The 10,595-nt window shown below is 40.5% G+C and overlaps 1 protein-coding gene across 5 annotated transcripts in view; it reads right to left on the reverse strand.

Annotated features, from left to right (window-relative positions):
* LOC117543566 (zinc finger MIZ domain-containing protein 1-like) overlaps positions 1 to 3,621 on the reverse strand; it is a 115,546-nt gene extending 111,925 nt beyond the window's left edge. For 2 of the 5 annotated variants that reach the window (XM_034211916.1, XM_034211923.1), the window contains exon 1: positions 3,331 to 3,621. The gene's annotated coding sequence lies outside the window, so the exon portion shown is untranslated. The remainder of the gene's footprint in view (positions 1 to 3,330) is intronic. The other 3 variants (XM_034211948.1, XM_034211940.1, XM_034211956.1) reach the window with 2 other exon arrangements.
* Between the last annotated feature and the right edge of the window lie 6,974 nt (positions 3,622 to 10,595).

The following is a 10,595-nucleotide window of genomic DNA, read 5'->3' on the forward strand; positions in this document are numbered from 1 at the left end:
ATCGAAAAAAACGATTATTTTGCTTTGCTAGGTTGTGCACTGCAACATATTTGATCTAATTGATTTTGGTCTAATTTATTTTTATTTATCATATTAATATATGTTTAGTAGCTTGATCTTGATTATTGGTATTCATTATTTTGATATTATGTATTTAAATTTAAATGATATCATTTATTTTAGTATTGGTTTATCAGTTGAATTATACGTTCAGGGTAATCAACAGTTAAAAAGATACTGTTCAAATTATTATTTGTATTTGTTTTAAAGTTCAATAAATGGATGTTTTCAAAGTCAATGAACAATTGTATTTAATAATCGTGATATCAATTATTGACCAAAATAATCGTGATTATGATTTTTGCCATAATCGAGCAGCCCTATGTTCAATACATAAAAGAGTAACATATTTACCATTATCATATATTTTTCATGTTGAATCTTTATCTGCAGAATAACCACCAACTATAGTTTTAATACAAATGTTAGAAACCTCAATATCTCACTCTAAAATATGCTGGAGTTTGGTGTAAAATAGCACTACATTTCTTGGATAAACACTCTTAGTTAGTTTCCACCACAATCTCACTGCCAAATATATTGCATTCTTTAAAATAACCCTTGAAAGAGTTGGGGTTTTCCTTCACGTAATACATTTCTAAGATTATTAACACCGAATGTTGTTTGACACCAAACTAAACCTCATGATTAAGCTACTACAACCGCCCACTGACACAATTTCTGTTCGGCGAGCGCCACACTTGCCCTGCTCTCTCCTCACTCATTGAAAATAGCCATACCAACACAGTGATTCATCCCAGGAGTTTATTCTCCCGAGCAAAGACAACACAAAAAGGACCTTGAGCGAAACCTCCACAAACCTCCCACAGGCTCTGACCGCAGAGGAAGAGCAGTCGCTTTCTTACTCGGTCGCCTTTTTCCTGTTAGAGTGCTTAAGAGGGCTCTCCGTACGCAGGAGCTGCTCGCTGCGAGTGGAATTCCCAAGAAGAATCAATAACAGTAGGACATTATCCGCCATCTAACAGCCCTTTTACCAGCGCTGCTTAAGCACACATTGTTGGTAAAAGGATACTAACCATTTGGAGAGGGTTTGATACAGGAAATTTAATAAAATATTTCACATAACAGCATTTATCTCATAACTATTTGCCAATTGACACTGTGTTGTGTTCAGGGAATCTTTTCAAGACAAAAGCAGCATGGGATGCAGTATACAGATAATATTTCAGAAGATGAGAGGTGTGTGAGAGACACATCAGCTCTCCTCACAGGTTGTCCGGCTTACTGCTGGAGTAATGAGGCCTCTTGTGTGTCCTCTCTGATCTGAGAGTTGAATAATTTCCCATGTGGCACAGCCATTTCCAGCTTCCGCTTTTACTCTCACCTCGCAGGCTGGGGGGGAAAGGTGAGAGGAGAACAACTCCCACCCTGCACTGAAAACGTGTTGCCATTGTCAATCCACAGAGCCACACAGACTGGCTGCAGTCCAGACAAACACAGATTTGCTTTATAAGGATATACGGCGCTATTTGCTTTAAAAATAAAAAGCTTTGTTTTTGCATCTATTTTTAGTGGTTTTTTCACTGATCTGTGTCAGAAGCAGCTCGGCGTCCATTTACAGTTTAAATTCTGCCTCTCTGTGTGCTGACGCTTCTCATTGGTCAGGAGGAAACTTAGAGTTAATAAATGGTCTACTTCAGCGCCCAGACACACGTGCTGGGTTGCAGATCTCTGTTTCAATGTGTCTTTTGTTTGACGGCTGGTGTTTCAACATCCTCAACTTGAATAGAAGAAGGTCAGCCTGGTGGGGTCTGCCCCATGGTTATTCAGGAGCCCAACCTGGGGGCCCCACAGAGCTGGGGTGCATGGAAGGGAGGAGAAAAGGCAGAAAAACCTCCTTCTCCTTCTGACATCACCCTAATCCATGAAGTATAAGTTGGAGTTTCCCCACTCAAACAGCTTTAAAAATGTGCCATCAAGTGCTTGTGAATACATTGAGACCTGTTTCAGTCAGGATTTTGAGTAAAGAACAATTATCAGGTGCAAAAACAAAGGCAGCTTGTACATTTGACATCACATCGAGACCGTTTCTGAAAGTTTTCTTCAGTTCAGAAGGCTGCAGGCAGCAACCCAACAAGACCCTAGGATTATATGACATGAAAATGTAAACAAGCAACCAAGGCTGCTCAATAACTGGTGTCACCGCAGAAGTTTTACATGACCCTCAGCGGCTGGGTCTAAACAGGCTGCCTGCTGTTAGGGACTAATGTGGATGCTGCAGCAGCCTTTAAAGCAAACGAGAGGAGAATGAACTTTTCAGCAACATAACACAAACAGGAAGGGCCCTCCTGGACATCTCACCAGAGAAAGATGATAAACATCTGCACGTGTTTGTTTGTTTGTTCCCAAGATTTTGTAGAAGCAGAAGTACAGTGCATGTGTACACAACAGAAACACACTCCCTCTCTTTCACTGTCAATGGCTAGGAGGCAGATCAGGCAGCAGCTTACTTTTTTTTCACTTGATTATGCCTTTTGCTTCCTGGACAGATGTACAGCAAGTGGAAATGAGTCCAGGTCTACATGAGAGGCCCCTCAATCCCCAACTGGTTCCATATTCAGACAGCAGGAATTTGGGGAGTCAACTTGTCAAACCCTAGTGAAGCTACAGCAGCAAGATAACTCCAGACTGTGACATAAATACACTGATATTCAATAGTTTGCACATGGGCTGCTGTTAACAAACTTCAGAAATAAACATTTAACATGACATTTATTGAACAATCCACGCTGCAGCTGCAGAGACCGCTGTCTTCTTGTAATGCCCACTGTCTTCCTGCAGCCTTCATGTAGCAGCGTTAAACACACATTAGACAAACCATGTGCTTTGTGCACATCCAAAAAGGTAAAAAGCAAGAGCTATCTTACGCACACACACACACACACACACACACACACGCAAAAACACACAAGCCGCGGCATGATTCATTCTGCAAGCAAAACGCATACAGGCTGCTACAATGTAGCCTCCAAGCCCCAACGCTTTGGAGATCAACGCGGCATCTGTTACTAACGAAATGCACAACCTGCTTAACAGCCCGCCGGTTCAATCCCGACGGCACACAGCAGCGTGATAGTAAATATAAAGCTGCCGTTTATTACCACGGGCTCCGACGTGCTCCTCACTGCCAGTTCAAGTGGTCACTCTATTGTTGAGAAACAATCTGAGCCAAAGTGGAAACAAAACCTTTCCCGAGACAAGAGCCTCGTAGCGCCACACCGGAGAACAGGCAAGTTTGCAGTTACTCACCGGGTTACAAAGCGGAGAAAGTCCTCGGTAATTTTCGGCTCTTGTTTTTAAATATCTTCCCCCCTCACGGCCACTGAGAATGGGCTCAACGTCAGTGGGTGAGTAACTGAATAGACTCGGAGAGAGCGCAGTAAGTTGAAGTGTCAAATTACATTGGCTATTCTATTACCAAAGGGACCCATGCTCGGTGGCTGCTGACAAAATGTGTCGCGGATTTTTCTGCGGAGAAGCCATGAGGAGAGAGCCGGGAGCCGGACTGAGGCTCAGCTCTGCGGCCATCTGCTGACTGAGACCCGCTCCCTGTGTGGAGGAACCATCCGGGTCTGTAGCTGGTAGCACATTCTTCTTTATTTGGTGGGATTTTAAAAGGCGAGTAAACAGTGGGGACAAGTGGGCTCACACATTAAAATGTAAATAAGGCATGCTGGGTATTTTTATTTGGTGTCTCTTTATTGATTCAATTAACTTAACGACGCATTATGGTTATTTATTGCAATTTAAAGATACATAATTTAACATAATTTAACAAAGTATTGAAGAGAGATCTGCTATGTATTATTCAACACTTGTACATGTCAGTAGTCATATCATAAACAAATATGAATTTCTTTTTAAAAACTCGAAAAACTTGAAATCAAATAAAACTACAACTAATAAAAAAATAATATTGTAAAAAAATATATTTAATCTTTGCAAAACATTTCAAACTTCAAAAACATTCTAAAGAAATATAACAATATCATGAAATACTGATATTAAAAAAACAGGATATTTAGAATCATGAATCTTTATTCAAATGAACTGTGATTTCAATATGTAATACAGGTTGTCAGCTTACTGTCAAATCAAGTAATTACAAAGTTAACATAAGCTATAATGCTTTTAATAGCCTATTAAACAACAACAAACACGCACACGCTCTCATTCCAGCCTATTAAAGCCATACAGTGGTTAGAGCATGTTCACGCCTGCGCTCTGCCTTCCCATGATCCTCCTCGGAGCAGACTACTACCCTCCGTGTTTTGCAGTTCGCCGCTCTCTGATGGAAAGCCCTGAATAACAAAGACATGTTTGAGAGCAGCAGCGGCATCAGCAGCAGCAGCAGCAGCAGTCTGGGCTGAGCGCTGACGTCAAGGAGCCATGACTGTGCCAAGCAGCATCCAGACTCCAGTCCACACACACACACACACACACACACACACACACACACACACACACACACACACACACACACACACACACACACACACACACACACACACACACACACACACACACACACACACACACACACGACCTGATGCTGCCACTGTGGCCTGTCTCTGGAAGCACCCCATGTCAGAAGTTAGAAACACACCACCCTGCCTGCTGTGATTGACTCTCTAAAGTTGGTTGTGATTAAGGTCAGAGTGGAGTTTTCTCGCTCTGAAGCTTTTACTCTTACAGTAGAAGTCATCCTAAGTGATCCACTCTGCTGGGGAGTCCTCCGAGCCCCTGCTTTCTGGCCTGTGTATCCACCCCAGCTGTCTAAGTTAGGGGGAGGGATATGCTGGAACAATAGACGCCATTTGTCCTGCTAAAAGGTGACAGGAAGCATTGATTTCAGCCTTGTAAGCCATCCCTAAATTGGCTAATGGGAACATTTCCCTCTAACGGAGATTGAAAAAAATGTAGGGAATTGTGACTCACAGCAGTTGCATCAGTAGGCAGGAACAAACTTTTGATTACAGGATACCAAAGCCTCATTGATTTTATTGAGCTGTTCATTAAATAAAGCAATAAAGCCCTGCACGGTCAATGGGGGATTGTTGCAAGGTGCAACAAAAACAGCTTACATCTAAACGAAAGGCAACTATGTTTAAGGTACGGGAAACAAAGAAGAAACTGGCAAACAGATATAAACTCAAATTATACTTAAATTAGTAACGATTTGTTCCAATTAACGTTTAATCAGCCAAGTTACTTTAAAGCAAAATCAGTTTTTATTCTAATTTGTCCTTATAATTAAAACTTTTTAAAGCCCAAATCGATTTTGAGGATGAGGCAACATTTAAACATTGTAATCATATCCTCTAAATTAAATGTAAGAGGTTGGAGGAGTTTAGATCTTTTTTTTCTTCCATACAGCCACTTTTTTGGTGATCTCGCTGATAAGACTTCCTAATTTGTCTCCTATTAGTAGCTTGAAATAGCTCCCAGCATTCACCAATTTGTCTCAGGTCACTTCAGATTGTTACACTCAGCAGGAAGAACCAGCAGTATTCTTCAGGGGAATGTCATGTATAGTGAAATTGTCAGTAGAGCCATAAACATTTTAGCATGTGATGGACTTCATGACAGGAAGAAAACTGACATGATAATTGACATTTCTCAATACTTGTCACATTTTTTACAGAATAATTGACCATGATGAACTCCACGACTGTTCTACAGGGTTGTTTTGGAACGGATCACTTTGTCAGACCTGTGATCACCGTGTTGTGACACCTTCTCTTTCAAAACGGTTTGACATCTGCCAGCGCGAGACACACCGCCCCAAATATAGATCGGAGTTTTCCTTTTCACAACTGGGTCAAGGAGTCTGAGAACAAAACTGTGAAATGTTGAGCAGATCTTAGAGTTGTACTTGTATTTGTCTCTTAACAATGTAAATATAACTATCTGGAAGGTTTATCTTAGGGATAAACCTAGAAAATGCCATCTCTGCCGTTTCCCTCAGTTCCTCCCACTTGTGGCAACTTAATCATAAAGTCAAAGCACTTCTTAGAAATATGGAAGATTGCCATCTTAATAGATTGTTTGAAAGTATGAGTTTAGTCATTGACAGTGCAAATTAATAAACCACATGGTAAAAAAAAACAAAGGCATAATTAGCCATAAGGCTATCTTTCATCTACAGTCCCTGACCCAGGTGTTACAAAAGTCTTCTTAAAATACATCGAAGCAGAAACCAAAACAGGGCTTGCAGTTTAAAAAGGCTTCCTGAAATACATCAGAGCAAAGAAAAAACAGGGCATGTCGTTTAAAGGTTGCAAAAGGACAAGCAGTTATTAAAAGCAGTTGAAGCAGTAGCGGCTTACATACATATAGGACGGCTTTGCAAACAAACAGGACATGGCAGCAAAAAGAGAGTTAGTGCTGATGTGTGCATGTTTATTAAGACATTGTTTCATTGGTTACTGATGGAACGGTTAAGGAGAAATCCACAGTTACAGAGTAGAATGAAAAACAAAAAGATATTTAAGATGTTATGGAAGCAAGAAAGCCCAAAACCTGAAAATTTACCAGTGCTTTATGCCCCGGCCACACGAGGACGAAAACGGTCGTTTGCGTTACTGTTTAGTGTCATATAGACAGTTCGGCCACACGGAGGACGACCGAATACGGCACTAAACGACAGCGGAAACGATAACGGGTCCCAAGGTGGATAGAACGGCATACGCAACGCTCTGGGGGGTCCAACGGCTCCATGTGTACGCCCTATACGATCATTTTCTGATAATGATGAGGCAATAGCCCCGCCTCTCCCCACCTCTGCTGCTCACCCCCGCGTCAAAGTAAACTGCACACTGAATTCAGATTATTTATCTTTCTCTCGATATGGACATAAACGCGAGTGAAGTCTAATCTGACAGGACGGAGACACCTCTCAAACTACCTAAACTAGTTATAAATATGTTTATTTGTACTGTCGGCCGGGTCACTCATTACTGGATCAGCTGCTGCATGAAACAGACACTGGCGCTATCCGAAGAGAGGGAGGAAAAAGAGAGGCTCCGTGTATTTTATTATTATATTATATAGATTCGTTATTCATTTGTTTTAAAGCTCAATAAATAACAAAGAAGACCTTTGACCGGCACTTTTATAATTTTGTCGGAAGATTTAAACTTTAATACACGTTGACTGGCGAAAAACTCTGCCCGGTTCCCTCGGCCCCCACCGCGGAGAATAAACAGAAGGGCAACCATGACAACCATGCTTCTTCGCTGCTTTTGTGGAGGAAGTTACAGCGCCACGTACAGGCTCCTGCATATGTACTGCAGCTTCTCCAGCGGTTGGAGCTAAACGGAGCTGTCTCGTGTGGACAGACACTATCCGGATGACTATTGCGTGTGGACGGAAGGTTTTTTGCGATTGCGTTTGCGTTAATCCTATGCGTTTAGCCGTTTTCGTCCTCGTGTGGCCGGGGCATTAAAGACATTTATCTGCCTGAGGTGTCGAGCCACAACATAATATTGCAACCTTCTCTGATACATCCCTTTGTGACACCATTGGTTGGTTCTCTAATTTACATGAACCACAATCTCCCCCAACCTTAATCACATGTTTTGTAAACCTGAACACACACAGGATGCAACAAATAAACGTCATCTTCAGTCGACAGGGTTAATTTATGACTCATCCAGAGTGTCTCCCTGCCTGTATTTCACCAAGAGAAAAGCATCACAATGAAACTTCCTTTCTTTTTGTTACATTTCAGTATATTTTCAGTATATATATATATTCAGTATATATACATATTCAGTATAACAAGCTCATATTGTCTTGTAGTCTAGGTTGTCGGCCAGATGGAAGATGAATGGACACCATATTAGTTAGTCATGTAGACGCGGAAACAAATGATGCTGTCTGCTTTTGTGAGTTAAATCTGAATACATTTGATACATTTTCAATTTCATAAATATTTGAATGTATTTACCACATGAATCAAAACCCTCTCTGAGAGTTATATATCATTGATGCTGGACCCATATATCCTGCTGCTCCTTACATAAAACAGCACAATGTGATCTTTGAAAAGTGTAGGCAGGAGAAATGTCTGTGTTTTCATTTACAGTTCCCACCTGGTTTATGAATGGACAACCGCCAGGCTCCAGAGAACCAGCCCACATCCTCCACAACCAACCAACCAACCAACCGCTGGCTGTCTTCCAGTCCAAATGTGTTCACAGTGCACACTTTCCTCTGCTGTGGACAGAGAGCTCATGCTGCTCTGTGGTATGTCCGAAAATATGGAGAGAGATAGTGCTGGTGGCCTCTCAAGGGTCTACTTACTGCGATGTCCAAGAGCTGTGCTGGCATATTTTGCTCCACTTTCTTGTTTTGCTGAAACATGAAAATGTGACTTAAATTATAGCTGCAGACGACAGCTTTTGTTCTTTCATCTTACCAAGACCCTTAGGTTCATGTGTGTCCCTCCTCAAGGGCTCTGCAAACAGGAGATGACTATTGCTCTATATTTGACAAAAAGACAAGAGGGAAATGTGTTAAACCCCATTGATTCTCATTACAGTGGGAGAGGCAGGCAGGAAAAGGGAACAGACATACCTAGACAGGTTGCGGTGAAGCCTCCTGATGATTTCCTCCCCTTGTTTTTTTTTCTCCTGCAGACTTCTTTTTGAGCAGCACCAGCAGAAAGCTGGCTGCCGGCACCCCATGCTGCTCTGCTTTTGGGGGAGCGGAGAGCCAATCAATGTGTGCTCACAAAGGGGGGAGAGCATTCAGAAAGCCAACTGTTCCCTCAGGCTATGGGCAATGAAGAAGTGGGAGAGACAGAGGGAGACAGCAGAGAGAGAAAGAGGCAAGGGGGTTGACAACATGTTTCCTTTGCTGCTATATACTGAGAGGAATAACATGATCACTGCAGCACCCTGACATATAACAAAGCTGACTGGAGTTCACTGAGAGGCACGAATAATGCTTGTTAGATAGAATAGAGCTATGCGGCTACTTATAAATGTCATTTATAATAAGTGAATGTATTATTATTATTTTTACAATAGAGTAGTTGTTCAGCATACAGAATAAATTGTGAAAAATGCCAAGGTTAACATTGAAAAGTTACCAGGATATTGTCAATTAACTGTATGAAATTGAGAAAAGCAGAATGTCCTTGATGTATAAAAAGCTGTAAACAAGAACATTTTGACGAAGGACAAACAATATTTTTGCCACTATTAGCCCACCATTATTTAATTGACAGTCGCATAATAGAGCAGCAGGATGATTTCCGTCCAGTTATTTTAACATTGAACAAAGCAGTTGCTTGATTTTCCGCATGTCGTCTAATCGCTTAAAGATAACTCCACTGATTTAATATTACACGTCCATAATGTTGGGGCACAGGTTTTGGTTAAAATTGAGGTTTTTCAAACGGCACACTCCTGGTGTTTAAGGCTTTTCAACAAGTCCTTCAAACATAAAAAAAAGATCCAACACTTTCTCAAATCACTGATGAAAAATAAATTGGTTTTATATTGTGACAATGCTCTGGTTAGGGCTTATAATGATGTGGTGAGGGTTAGAGGGAAGAGCATGATCTTTCGGTAAAACAGACGCTTAGTAAAGGTTAAAGAAACATTGTTGCATGGATTAAAATGGTTCCTTCATTATGGTTTAGGGACCTTCATTTTTATACAATAATAAAGATGTGGTTAAGGTTAGGGAATCATGGTTGGATTTAAAACAAGTTGACTGTTGGTAGGAAACAGTGCTCTTCATTGTTAAAGTCCCATGTTTTGAAAACTTAAAAAAGTGAATTTAATGTGCGAAATCTCCGTAGAGTGCTCTCTTAATCAATTTTGCATGCACTGAATAACATTTTATAAAATATAGAGCAGAATAAAGCAGCACTGTTGGTTTATAAATTGTCTAAAGAGTAATTGTTTCACACTTTCTTAATTGTCTGCCTTTAGACTAACTAATAGGAAAACAACAAAATGGTTGTCACTTACGAATTTACTTATATTATTAAATGATTCATCAAAATTAAAACATGTTGAACAAATTACATTTTGTACAAACATTCTCATTAACTTATAAATACTTAAAGAATACTTTACCTTGCTGCGTACCCAAGAAAAATATACTGTACCATTAAAAAACATGTAATATTACATCCATCTTTACAATATTTTCTTTAGTAAATCTTTACTTTCTCGGTAAAAAAGTTTAATATCTGTTTTTTAACACAATATACTCAACTTCTATTTCTTTGCAACAATTGATCAGCTATTCTTTTCACCATATACTTAATACAAAATAAAAACCACTTATTTTTTCTTCGTTATTTGTTATCTTAATGGCAGCTGCACTGCTGTACTGTATGTGTGGGTTATAGATGTTTTGTCATGCACTGGGAATTATGTATAATTTGCCTCAAACAATCTCTGCGTGGCAGATTGAGCTCACAGTGGGTGTTCCACTTAATAAAATCACTTAGTGTAACAATTCCCACCTTGACATCCCTCTGTTCCCTCTCA

The sequence above is a fragment of the Gymnodraco acuticeps genome, unplaced genomic scaffold, assembly GCF_902827175.1.
Source record: "Gymnodraco acuticeps unplaced genomic scaffold, fGymAcu1.1, whole genome shotgun sequence".
NCBI classification, from domain to species: domain Eukaryota; kingdom Metazoa; phylum Chordata; class Actinopteri; order Perciformes; family Bathydraconidae; genus Gymnodraco; species Gymnodraco acuticeps.